The sequence below is a fragment of the Gymnoscopelus braueri genome, assembly GCF_963280865.1.
Source record: "Gymnoscopelus braueri genome assembly, chromosome: 14".
Lineage (NCBI taxonomy): Eukaryota > Metazoa > Chordata > Actinopteri > Myctophiformes > Myctophidae > Gymnoscopelus > Gymnoscopelus braueri.
The window spans coordinates 33,304,355-33,318,883 of record NC_137619.1 but is presented as its reverse complement, the minus strand read 5'-3'; positions in this window follow the sequence as shown (position 1 = coordinate 33,318,883).

Here is a 14,529-nt window from a genome sequence, read left to right as displayed (position 1 = left end):
TTCAAAACAAGCCACTACTGCAAACTTTAGATGTCAATCTTAGCCAATGAGGATGGAATATGAAAAATCAAACACATCCGTCTTACTATGGAGATCATGTGTACCGATTTGCGTGAAATTTGGATAAAATCGGAAGGAGTAATATAAAGAAATGTGTTTTACATAAGTCGGCCTCCTGGTGGCGCTATAAAAGGCAGATGGGAAAAATGCAGGGCAAAGGTTTTTCCTTGACCTCTAGGGAGTGCGCATACAAAGTTTTACACAGATCGGTGCAGTTATATGTAAAAACATGAATCGGCCTGTTATAGCGCCACCATGAGGCTGATTTGAAAATTTTCAAGTGGCATTTCTTCCTCGGCATAGTGGAAATATGCGTGCAAAATTTCACCAAAATTGCATGCGATGTTCATGATTTGAGGAATTTTGTTGAAAATGGAGCACTCCTGCAAACTTTGGAAGCCATTTTTAGCCAATCAGGATGGAATATGAAAAATCTGAAAGACAAGTTTTGTTTAATGACTATAGAGATACTGTATACCGATTTGCGAGATTTTTGGACAAAATCTGTAGGAGTACTGTCAAAAAATATGTTTTGCACAAATCGGCCTCCTGGTGGCGCTATAAAAGGCCCATGTGAAAAATTTGGGGCAGAAGTTCGGAATTGGCATCCAGGGAGTGTGTGTGCACAGTTTCGCTGCGATCAAGCCAACGGTGGCGGAGATTAGCTGGTGACAGACGGACGGACACACGGACGGACACACGGACACACGGACGGACGGACGGACGGACGGACGGACGGAGGGTAAAACATACTCTCTCGCCATGCCTTTCGGCCTGGCGGAGACAACTATATACCTGCAAACCCTCTCTTCCTTCCTCCTCTCTCTGCATATACAATGCTTATCAAAATGCTATAGATTTAAATCACTGAAACTCACTCAGTGCATGGGTTTCTGTCTAGAGGATACTGTTTCAAAAGCAGAGCAATCAATGCGGTTGTAGTTCACACAAAAGGTAGTAGAAGGTGCTCTTTGAAGGGGCTGACTGGAACTAACAAATAACAAAGGTCCAAGGCAACTGTTCTTGTACAAAACAGATAAAAAAGAATTTCCCTCCAGGGATCAATGAAGGTTTATCTATATTATCTTATTGACTGATTGATGTTTCAGCTACAGACTGGCCTTCTTCAGGGCATGAGTTGTCAAAGTCAACAAAATAAGAAGGCTCTAGAGAACAAGGGTGGGCAAGAAAACTATCAAATAACTGAAAAGCTCCGTCACTCATCACAGGTGAGGATCACCAGGCCAATTAGTGATATAAAAAACTTGATCAGTCCATAAATAACAGTACAGGGGACAAACCAATTCAGGGAACTTCCACAGCAAGAAAACCAAACAAAATCAGTTAAATCAATATTATAAAACTGTCACAATGAGGTTTGGGAAGTGTAGGACTTAAATGCAGGCATACGCCTGCATAATGAATATGCAAGAGGTTTTATTCTCAAAAACCCACACTGGGAAGTCAGGAGTAACACAAGGAACTTCAGAATCACAAACAGAAGATACAAACTTGATGAACACAAGGGGACTGACAACTCACAAAGGAACTGAACACACAGGGGCATACAAATAGACATGGACTAACTAGACACAGGTAAACTCAACTGACAATCAACACTAGTAACTAAGAAACCAGGAACACAAGAAAACACAGCAGGGATACAGAACAAGACACGGATCGTGACAAAAACTAAATAAGAAATGTCAAAATAACAATCATACAAAGAAAAATTAAAGCACATCCTCCGTCTCTTGGTGCTGAGCCAAACTGTAAGAAGAGAATCATGAAAACAAAGCGCGGGTTCGCAACTTTTTCAAGTACCAACATTTGTTGCAAATAAAAAACTTTCAAAAGTGAGTTGCGAGCCCCCGCTTTGTTTTCAAAATAACAATCATATACATGTGATGTAAAAACACAGAAGGGCATAGATCAACAAATAATAATAGCAAGTTACTGAGGGATTTGTAATTATTTTGTACAAAATAGTACTGTAAGTAGCCTTGGACTTCAGTTTTCTCTGATTTGACACTGTGTTTAAAAGACTTTTATTTGCATTCCATTTATTGCCAAATTATGTCTTTCTTGAAAGGCTATTTTAAAACCTTATATTGTTATAAAAATTATTCAAATTTGAAAAGACAACTTTGTCTGACTCAAGTGCTGAAGGAAAATGCATGTGAGTAAAATAATGAAATGCAGACATGATCTAATTGGCATAATTACACATAATGACAGTTGATGTAATTATACTGTTGTACTTTTTCATCATTATGTGTCATGATTGACATATCCCATTATCTAAACTATAGTTAATGTTTAATCTGTGGTACACAAAATCCCTACACATACTGTATCTAATTGTTAGAATATTTTAACAGTTATACTGATCCAATTACATCTCTTATTATCCTTTCTAAAATGTCATATTTGCATTATGCTATCATCATTCTGCACAGCAAATTGGGAATGAATGTGTCACAATAGTGACATCCACCAATTCAATTCAAGTTGTATTCTGCCCACTCAATTTTATTTGAGAAGAACTTCAAAAAGGATAGTTGGGCTTTGTTGTGTATTTAGGTATGACTTCATTGAGTATGTAATTTTGTTCCTATTTTTAAATTAATTGGCTGAGACAACAATATGGACAGCTACATTGCACATGCTGTATGCATACACATACAAGTCTCTCTCTTTCTCTCTCTCTCTCTCTCTCTCTGTCTCTCTGTCTCTCTCTCTCTCTCTCTCTCTCTCTCTCTCTCTCTCTCTCTCTCTCTCTCTCTCTCTCTCTCTCTCTCTCTCTCTCTCTCCAGTGGCGCGGGAAGGGGGGGCTATGGGGGCTGCAGCCCCCCTGGTGATGGGAGCAGCCCCCCTGGTGATGGGAAGAAAAAAAAAAAAAAGAAAAAAAAAGTTTTATTTTATTTTATTTTTTATAATATATATATATTTTATGGATCATAGCAGTCTGTTACGGTCATGGATGAACTTCAACCTGGTGTTTACACTGTCTTTCTGCCTTTTTGTGTGGGGAAAAACACAGAAAACCCCCAAAAAATCGCAAAAAAATCGCGGGCGCGAGGAGCCCCCCCCGACGCACAGCCCCCCTAGGTATTAAGGACTTCCCGCGCGCCTGTCTCTCTCTCTCTCTCTCTCTATCTCTCTCTCTCACACACACTCTCTCTCTCTTCACTCACACAAATGCAATAGTTGTTGAGATGAATCAGTGTTGACATGTTCTCCTCTCTAGAACTGAGTGAATGGAAATTCTGTAGTGTCGGTGCAGGGTACAGGTGACACCCTGCCTCGGTCACTAGGCGGGAGATGACCGTGGACGCCACTGCAAGGCACATAGGAACAGACAGGAGGTCTGACGGGGCTGCATCAAACAGCAGGATCTTTAAAGGCTCAGACACCAGACACAAATTGACTGGGGTGCAGTGGGAGAGTGCTCTTCCCCGGTCAGATAACTTTCACAGTTCATAGAGAGGAGGGTGGGATGGGGGGCATCTCTGGAACGACGCCAGGGTCATTAAATCCGGGCTTCTTTTGTATTCTGCAGTCACATCTGTTCGAGATCGGTTGCCGCGGTCCTGACAACATGGGAGCTGGAAACACCTTCAAACCTCCAACCACACACACACACACACACACACACACACACACACACACACACACACACACACACACACACACACACACACACACACACACACACACACACACACACACACACACACACACACACACACACACACACACACACACACACAATCCCAATTCCCTCCAATGTTGGGTGAGATGGAAGAAGATGCTATTAAAAGACCCTTGGATGATATCGTTATGCTCCCGGCTGCTGACTGAACAGCAGTATCTATTAGCATCCCTGAGTGGTCCACCTTCCTGTAGTGGTAGATTTGCTGGCACACAGAGGGATGCATTTCACATGAAATGGCGTGCAGCTACTGTATATCCTCCAACCACAACATAACCAAACTACTATGATGAACTAGACAGTTTTCCATGCACGATTATCATCGCAAATGCTAATGTTTCATAATCAGCCACCTTCAATGGTGGCAGCTTGATGCAGTGTCATTGAACACACACCTCTAAATACTTCAAAATAGCGTTGTTTACATATGTACCCACAAATTGCCAATCTTGTCGCTTGAAATGGAAATTGGAGGCACTCGCAGCCTGGAATCTTAAACACGCATTAGCGAGACGCAGATCTGGCGGCCACTCCAGTGCCACAAAGTGTTCCTAATGCCTTGAGAGACAGTAAATAAAGAGCCTAATGTGTTCTACTGCACACAGTTGAATAGGACTTGTCAAGAGAACATAATCTCCACTTCCGATGATGCTGTGTGTATGTGGTAATGCCATGGCTTGTTTGTTTTGTGTTCAAGGGACTGCTTTGAAAGGGAAATTATAGCGATATTTTCTTGTCAGATGTAATGACTTCCCATTAGGCCATCTCAAAAGTCTACTGCGGAGCAGTATTGTGCATCCAGATGAGCTGGACTGAAATTGGCTTCAGATGCTCAAAGTAATGGCATTACAGTAATGCTGTTCATGATCAAAGAATAATGTAAGAGGATGCAAGATGCTTTAGTTTCAGCATTATGCAGAAACAGTGACTTAAACATGCAGAAACATTTGTATGAACTGCGGAACTTAATGATGTACTGAGTTATCTTATCTTTCTTGGAAAATAAATCAATTAAATTAACATGGGTGGATGGATGGATGGCTTTTATTTTTGTCATTGAACAATAATGGACAACAACAATTTTAATGCTGAATTAATTAGACGTAGGGCCACTACAATGATTGTTGTATGAGAGTGTTGCACAATAGTAGCGAAAATCTACTAGCTTACAACGCGTAGCTATGTCATGCATTGTGAGCTTGTTGATTTGCTATTTTCACTGCTTTTGAGAAGTCTTGAAATATTTTGAAATGTTTAGAAAATCTTCGCCTTTGATATGCCCAAAATGGGAATGCCAGGTTGAAAGTGGTTAAAAGTAGGGCAAGTGATATTTTTTGGTTTAATTTATTTTTTTTGTTAAAAGGTTAAACATTATTCTGATAGCAATCATTGCTATATAGTGTTTGATCAGTAACAGGGGGTCTCCCTGTCAGTTGTGTAGTGCTACTTTTAGAAGTGGGGGAGCGCCACAATAACGCACATGCACGCCAACCTGCACACATGCACTCGCGGGCATGCACACGCGGGCACGCGGGCACGCAAGCACACACTATAAAAACATGCAGATGTAATATGAAAACATTGTGACAGCTTACCTTGACCAATATGAAAACATTACATTGCATACATTATGAATAGCATTAAAATGTAAATTACATATGAATGACAAAAATATACATGTGAGCCTATACATGGCAACAAGTGCATGGCAAAGTGTGTATTTTTTCTCCCAGCAAAAGCCTACATTTGCATAGGAAGTGAATAGTTTCTAGTAGTTACAACTACACCTTATATAATTGATCTGAGTTTGAAGCTTGCTCCAGTCTAATTTCCCACTGTACAATCACCATGCAGTACTCAAGATGAACGTCGGATCAGTTTTCTAGTCATAATAGACTTTACAATACAGCAGGATATTATTGCATGTCTTCCATACACAGTCATATGAACACTCAATGCATTTTCGTAGAGTGATTATCTCGGCAGCATTCTAATTGTTAGAGTGTGATCCCTTACCCAACTCACCTGTCAATTTGTGTGTGCCACAGCCATTAGCCAACAATGCTTTTTGCTGCTGCTATGAATGTCATCCCATCACACTAAGAATGTTGTCCGGGTGAATATCATGGAAAAGTGGAGATATTTGACCAAATACACATTTTCTGCGAGAACTTTTAGTTAAAACAGCTGACCCAAAGTCGCACAATCAATTATGGATGAATAGCCTATCCTGCACAAGGAGCACTGAAAACCCTTGATGAAAATGTGTGGCGGTGGCTGTGTATGTAGCTAATAAATGCAGTGTATGGAATTAAGCTGCAACTCTACTGACAAACAGTAAAACAGAATGTACAGTAGCTTGTTTATTCTGCTGGTTTTAGTTTACAGGCTACTAAAACTGCAGAATGAATTAACTGCTGAATGGGGTTTGACCATGCAGAGCAAATTTCATTTACTTTCACTAGGCTATCAGACCGCTGACAAGATCGTCAGATGAGGGGATTCCTCTTACAACTGTGTAAAGCATTACCCTTACTTTGGGCTGTTCATTTTGCTGTCAACAAGACTTTTTTCATTACTAAAATACAGGCACAGAGTGTTGTTGTGCACAGAGCCTGACCCATCTCCAGGAGACCGTAGTTTAGATCCTGTAGTCCGAAGGGACAGTCAGCTGAGTGTGTTCATTATGCCTGAGTTTTATTGGTTGTTGTTGGTTGTCAGGGCGATATCACGACCAATCGATTCAGGCTCTGCCTGACCACGACTTTGGGCTTGATTCTTAAGTGTAGTTGCTTATTTTGGCTTGCTTCCTAATGTATTTTAAACCACTGGTTCCCACATTTCCTTCATGTCAAGGACCCCCAGATTAATATGTATTTGTTCATGGACCCCTATCTGAAAATATTTTGTGCCAGGGACCCCCATACAAGATTTTTGTTGTTAAAATGTTTCAAAAATATTTTTAAAATCTCACTTTTGCCCCCAATATTTTTCGAAAATAGTACAAGCTCACAACATGTGACATGTCGCAATGTGACGCGTTGTTAGCTTGTAGATCTGCTATTTTCAAATGTATGCTGATGTAAAGAGGTAAAACTTTTTGGGGGCTTGTTTTCATAGAACTGGCCGCTTGTTTCTCTTGCAAAATCTGGCAACACACTGATTACCTACATTACACCTGTAGCCTATAGGCAAGGTATATCTTCCCTATAGGGAGGAAGTGGACAGATATTGAATGAAGCAGCAGAAAAGGGCAATGGCGCCGCCCGGAGAAGGGCCAAGAACAGTGGTGTCCCCAGGATTTACATTTAGGGCAGGCGAGAATCCCATTTTTTGTTGTTTAACCCTGTCTTCTACCCTGAGCCAGCCTAGGCTGGCAAAATGGGTGGGTGAAAGGTGGGTCATGGGCCCAAGACCGAGGAGTAGCCGAATCAGTTTGTTTTGGGAGGTTTGAAGCTTAGTCTTCAGTGACACTGAGGTGTTTGAGTACCAAGAGGTGCAAGCATAGTCAAAAAGGGGCTGAATCAGGGCCCCTGATAGGGTTCTGAGTGCCTGAGGGTTGACAAAAGAGGAAACTCTGCCCATAAATCTGGTTCTCTGGTTTACTCTTTTGACTACCTTTGTGGCCATGCTTTCACCTGTCAGGTATTTGTCAAGAATACAACCCAAATAGGTAATCTCTTCTTTGCTAGAGATAACTGTGTCATCGACTTTGACCTTGAAATCATTTACATTCATCTGTCTGAGGGAATGTGTGGTCCCAAAGAGAATGGATTCAGTTTTCCCAAGGTGTAGTGACAGTTTGTTATCGGTAAGCCAAGTACGGATTTTGGAGAGTTCGGAGCTGAGAGCTTCCTCAACTTGCAATTTGTCCTCTCCCGAGATCAGGAGTGCTGAGTCATCAGCAAACAGGAACAATTTGCAGTTACAGGCAGCATTCATGTCGTTAATGTATAGAAGAAACAGTAACGGCCCTAGAATGCTGCCTGAGGAACACCGCAGCTCACCGGGAGGGATGAGGACATGGTTCCGTTGATGTCAACCAATTGTTCTCTCCCCTCCAAGTAAGATCTCATCCAGTTTAGAGATGTGCTATCAAAGCCAATCGCCCTCAGCTTGTCAAGTAGAATTGAATGGTTTACAGTGTCGAACGCCTTTTGGAGGTCCAGCATGACCATGCCGCAGTACTTGCCCGAATCCACCTCACGTTTGATGTAGTCGGTCAGATACAGTAGGCATGTGTCAGTGGAGTGGGAGGTTCTGAAGCGCGATTGGAATTCAAACAACAATTTACGCTCGCTAAGATAATTGTTGATTTGTTCTTGAATTAATCGCTCTACAACCTTTGAGATGGAGCAAAGGATGGAAACAGGCCTGTAGTTGCCAGGTTCAAGTTTGCTTCCTTTTTTATGCAGAGGGATTACTCTTGCCAATTTGAATTCTTGAGGGACGTGACACTGGCTGATGGATAGGTTTGTAATGTGCGCTACTATGGGGGCAATAGAGACAGCTGCGTCTCTGAGGAATCTGGTGGGGATATTGTCAAGGCCTGTGGCCTTGTTTGGCTGGAGGGTGAAAAGCTTTTTTTGCACCTCTTCAACATTTACCGGTTTGAATGAGAAGGAGTCTTTCTTTGCCCCTAGATTGTCATAGTAAGCTTGGATGTGGTCAGAGCCGTACAGACCTGCATGCTGAGGAAGTTTGCTTACCAATTGGGTTGCAACGGTGGTAAAAAAGCTGTTAAAACAGTTTGCTACCACTTGCTGGTCGGTAATGAGTATGCCACTTGAGTTCAAATTTTGTCTGCTCATTTCTTTGTGTCATCACTTCCAGTGTGTGAGTTCTTTCTCCTGATTGGATAAAATTGGTATCCTGACCTGAAAATGCATTTTCTATTCACCTGTTTCCTAGGCTGTGTGTTTTCCACTTCCTGTCGATTTGATCCAATGAAATCCAATGAAACTGGTCAGATGACCAATGATATCCAATGAAATCGACAGTAAGTGGAAAACACAGCCTAGGAAACAGTGAATAGAGCTGGAGAGACAGGGAGACCCCTGTTACTGAACAAACACTATTCACCTGTTTCCTACATTACATTACATTACAGTCATTTAGCAGACGCTTTTATCCAAAGCGACTTACAATAAGTGCATTCAACATAGGTAGGGAACAAAAACTACTAATCACCAGAAGTCTTAAGTGCATTTTCTGCAAAAACAAGCAACCAAGAGTATTCCTAGCGCTAAGGTAAAAGTGCAATATATCAGCTACCTATTTCCTTAAACAGATGAGACAAAATAGCTAAATCAAATGAGCAGGAGCTAAAACAAATAATTGTATCGACTACACAAGATCCAATAAAACAACACAACAATAAAACAAGCGTTCGTACAACTAGTTAACAACAAGTAGGCCAGGCAAAGAGGAAGGGTAGTGTTTCCTGCTGTGTGTTTTCCACTTCCTGTCGGATTTCATTGGATATCATTAGTCATCTGACCAGTTTCATTGGATTTCATTGGATCAAATCGACAGGAAGTGGAAAACACATAGGAAGTGGAAAGCCTAGGAAACAGGTGAATAGGGCATAGCAGTGGCAGCCATTTTGTGGTGCCACAAAAGCCCATTAATTTTTCCTATAGAGATTTCAAATTATTATACCATATTTAATAAACACCCTTTTTTTTGTTGCTGTTTTGATATTTTTTTTAAAGAACATTTCATTTTGAGAATTAAATGTTATATGGCCATGATTCACCAGAAGCCTGGATGGCTTGGTTCCAGGCTTGAAATAAAATAATTAATATAAATATTTTCGGGCTTTCGATCTGTGGCACCACAAAATGGCCACCACTGCTATGCTATGCTATGCCCTATAGCCCTTGCCCTATGTAGACTATGGGAATATAGACTAGGCTATTTAACACTTTTAACAAAGGAAAATCACTACCCTACCTTTGAGTCTGACTGTTTTTTTTTTTTTTATATATAACCATTTCATTTAACCAGTGAAAAGTACTAAGTGCTTGTGACTAAATAATCCATTGATTGGATCCATTTCTTGAAAAGTAACAGTTTTAGAAATACAAGGTTGGTTTCCACCGGACAGTGACAATTCTCTTCCAGAAGAAGCCACTCAAGTTTGGTGGCTTCAGTGTGTCTACTTTGGATCAAAGCAAGGAAATCAATTAAATTAATTGGTGAGGTAATTATGAAATATGTATGAGAAACATTTTGCATCAAATGTGATGAAAGTCTGTCATTGTCTGCTGGTTCGCGCCTTGACATTTTAATTGGTGATTTGCAGCTCTTATTCTGCACCAAAAATGCGCTCACAGAAGGGAAAGTTTCTAGGACATGTTATGAAGAATGTTCGTCTAGCCGGAGTCACACACACACACACACACACACGCACACACACTCACACACGGATGCACACACACGGACGCACACACAGAAGCACACACACGCACGCACGCACACACACGCACACACACACACACACACACACACACACACACACACACACACACACACACACACACACACACACACACACACACACACACACACACACACACACACACACACACACACACACACACATGCACACGAATGCATGCACAGGCCCACATATACACACTTGCGCGCACACACAGACACAAACACAATGGACTCATTGAAATAGAGTAGCATGACTGAGGCCTGCGTGGGCACAGTGACAGGGTTGATTAAACATTAAGGAAGAGATATAATGCCATTTTACCATTGTGAGTTATTCCACCTCTTTTGCACTATCATTTCATCTTTGCCCTTGAACTCAAAACACATCGCCGAGTGACAAGATAGAAAGAATGATGATAATGAATTATGCATATCTGAGGAAGTTTAATTCATCTTTATCCAACTTGGAGAAGTTGGTAGCGTTTGAGGACCCCTGAGTGGTATTTGTCATGGCGCTGACAGGCAACGCAGCAGTTGGTTCTTAAAAAATGGAGCCGAGCGCGCTGCAAAATGCTGAGCGTTAATCTCACTCTGGGAGTGCATAACATGGACCTGCAAGGTCCATTTGTACACTCTGCAGAGGTAAATTAACACTCAGGACTTTGCAGTGTGCTTTAGTCGACTGGAACGGCTACACACGGCATCTGTGACCATGATCCTGGTCTTGGGCGGCCATGAGACGACGCACGAAAGCAAGAAATGATTTGTCCCCCCCTCCCCACTCTGAGTTGATGTGGTGTGGATCTCCCATGAGGGAAGGCGATATTCGCTCTGAGCTCTCCCTGGAAGAATCTGTAATGCTGCTCTGTGGGAACAGTGCTATTTGCCTCATCTGACGAAAGAAAGGAAGGAAGGAAGAAAGAAAGAAAGAAAGAAAGAATGAATGAATGAATGAAAGAAAGAATAAATAAGTAATGAAATAAATAAATAACCTGGGTATATATTACAGCTTTGACACCATGTCAAACACCATGATAGGAATAGCAAGCATTATGCAACCTCTGAATTTAGCTTCACTCTTAGGGGCATCTCCAATCCGTTGTACTAAAAAGGCAGAGTGATAACATAGATGAAATGTCGCCAGAGATATTACATCCATGAAGAAGCTTATACTGCGCCTCCTTTACAGTATTGATGTCGTGTCTTGCTGATTGCTGTTATATATCTCACGCTGCTCTGATTCACCGCTCACGCCATATTTGGTAAATAAGGTCATATTCGCCTTATTCTACCCATATCAATAATGTATGAAGCGCAAGCTTCAAATCCATTTGAACAATCGTAAAAATTGTCACCTAACACGCTGATATATTCATAGCTTTATTCTCACCTACAGACTTAGCACTTTCATTTTGGCCATGATATTGCTGTCTAGATATGTGTAATTTTCTCCCTAGGCCCTCGAATTTTCGGGCGATCTTATCATCAGCTGGGGGCCGGGGCCCTTTGATGTTATGAACCCTGAGTGTGGTATGAAATGTTTCATATTCCCTACAGAGGCGTCATGGGTGGTTCTTTCATATGTCTGTTATAGAAGATTCACAGACCTCTGCTTAGCTTATTAGATGCATGTGAGATGTAACCTAAATTCATGTGCTGACCATAAACAAAGTGTTTTCGGTGGTGCTGGATTCTAAGCCACATCCACTGCTCATCACTCAGTAATTATGCATAACCTTCTGCGTCCATTGCCTAGGCCTGCTCACAGAACTCCCCAACTGCACATCATTAGTACGCTAACTTTCTGAGATAGGAAATTACCATTCTGTTGCAGTAGGTTTAGCTTTGGAACAATAGATTGGTTTATGCTTGGCTCATTTTCTCATGAAAGTCCTAGAAGTTTTACATTAGTATTCCATATCCGTTTGAACGAGTTTGATCTAATGGTCAGTGCTGGGAAAGAGAATCTCCTTCTTTGTAAAACCAAATGTCATCTGGTCTATGACAAACATAGAGCTTCATCCTTCAAACCATAATATGCTGACCACTTTCAGAGGGAGAGGACGTTTTACTACCGCAATTATTCCAGTACCTGGGCCAATGTTCAAAATTCCAAGTTTCCATAACCATTAGGGCAAATGCTCTGTGGGTCTTTGATGTCTAGAATACTATCCAAGCCATAAAGTTGGGGATCATTTAATAGCGAAGCGAATAGTTTGCCCCTTCCCAACCTTGGGAGTGATTATTCACATAAGCATAAAACTGCAGTGCATGACAATGCTGCGCGCACAGCTATTTTAATTTAGTGGTGCAAAGGGAGCTCCTATTGAACCAGGCCGTGTTTGATGAAGGTGCTATCACCCTCAATGAGAGGAATAATTATCACAACAACACATTCATAAGCCCTCTATTAGATTAAGGCCCGTTTTAATAGACTCCCAGCAAGAGTGGGAGTGGTAGCTTAATGTAATTGGTTACAAGACGACACGCCGAGGGAAGCAGTGAGAAAAATGAACCAGATTTATAGGCATAGAGCTTCACTTTCTCTCTTTTTTCCGTCTCCCACTGAAGCTTTGCTTGACCATTCTAATCTCCTATGTCTTGTGATCTCACAAGTATGTCATATAAATGGCTTGCGCATTCTGTTGACGTTTCCCATCCATAAAACATGGGGTATACAAGTTATGCTTATGAATGCATTAAAACAGCGAGAGAGAGAGAGAGACGAGAGAGAGAGAGAGAGAGAGAGAGAGAGAGAGAGAGAGAGAGAGAGAGAGAGAGAGAGAGAGAGAGAGAGAGAGAGAAAGAGAGAGAGAGAGAGAGAGAGAGAGAGAGAGAGAGAGAGAGAGATAGAGAGAGATAGAGAAGTAGACAGACAGACAGACAGACAGACAGACAGACAGACAGACAGACAGACAGACAGACAGACAGATTGAGAGAGAGAGAAAGCAGGAGAGGGATTGATACACACACAGAGAGAGAGAGAGAGAGAGAGAGAGAGAGAGAGAGAGAGAGAGAGAGAGAGAGAGAGAGAGAGAGAGAGAGAGAGAGAGAGATGGCTTGCCAGTGCTGTGAGGCATATACTCAGTACAAAGTAGTGGTAGAAAATATCTAAGGCAAGAAGAGAGAGATATGAAACTCAATGTGTGACTCTGTTATTCTGATGGCTCAGCAGTGGGGGGTTGAGAGCTCCAAAAACTCTTTAAAAGAGACCAATTTGGCAGCAGCCGTACAATATAAAAAATGTGGTGCCTGACTGGCATGAGAGGAGGTGTGTGGGCAAAGCTCAGCGCATCATCAAGGACTGCACTTTAATCCCATGTACAACAAGCTGATATTTATCATTCTGGCACTTTGAATAATGTCCATAATATCATGTAGTATACAGTATCTGCTGCTATGCACACGCTTATGTCTAACCTCAGGTACTTACTGCACCGGATGATACAGTACTACATGTAGATATGTAAATAAATTGTTGTTTTTTATTGATCTCTCTCTCTTCCCCTTGCTCCCCCTACCCCCCCTCTTCTTCTTCCCTTTCTCTCTTTTATAGAAATAACAAAAAGGATGGAGCTTGCACAAAGGAAGTTTAATTGCACCCACTTTTACCACACTTGTAAACCTGTGATGTGTCTGTGTGTGTGTGTGAGCGTGCATGCGTGCGTGCGTGCGTGCGTGTGTGCGTGCGTGCGTGCGTATGTACAAAAAACTGCATACATACTATTATGAAGGCCACTTCCAAACAACCCCAAATTGAAATTGCCTGTTGAGGGCCTCTGTAGAGCACACCTCCAAAACCCATAGGAGGTGTCACAGATCCAAAACGTTGCATCATAAAATGTATTCCCCCAGCGTCCTCACATGCTGAAACCCACGACTACAGCCCTGGCTAGGCAACACAGCCTGGCAGAGATATGCGCTTGGCAAAGCACCCTTTTCTATAATGGTATAAATTCACTCCTAGAACCTCTTTCCCATTTTGTTGACTTTTTATTAAGCCATATATTAAACCTTTAACTTCCTTTATTATGTCTCTTTTCTTCATTATCAGATTTGCTTAATGACACTATTCTGGCCTGTTTTGATATAGAGAGTTTATATACCAATATTCCACATTAAGCTGGAATTAACTAGCCTGGCTCCAGACCATAGACCCCGCCCACTCACTGAGTAGACTGCCTCAAGCTTCAGTCTGATAATCAGGCTAGGAATTATTAACTGCTCTGTCATTTTCTGATCATGAACCTAATGTGACTGTATTTTTGGGGAGATCCTACAGAGTTATGTTTCCCCTCATTGGATCACTA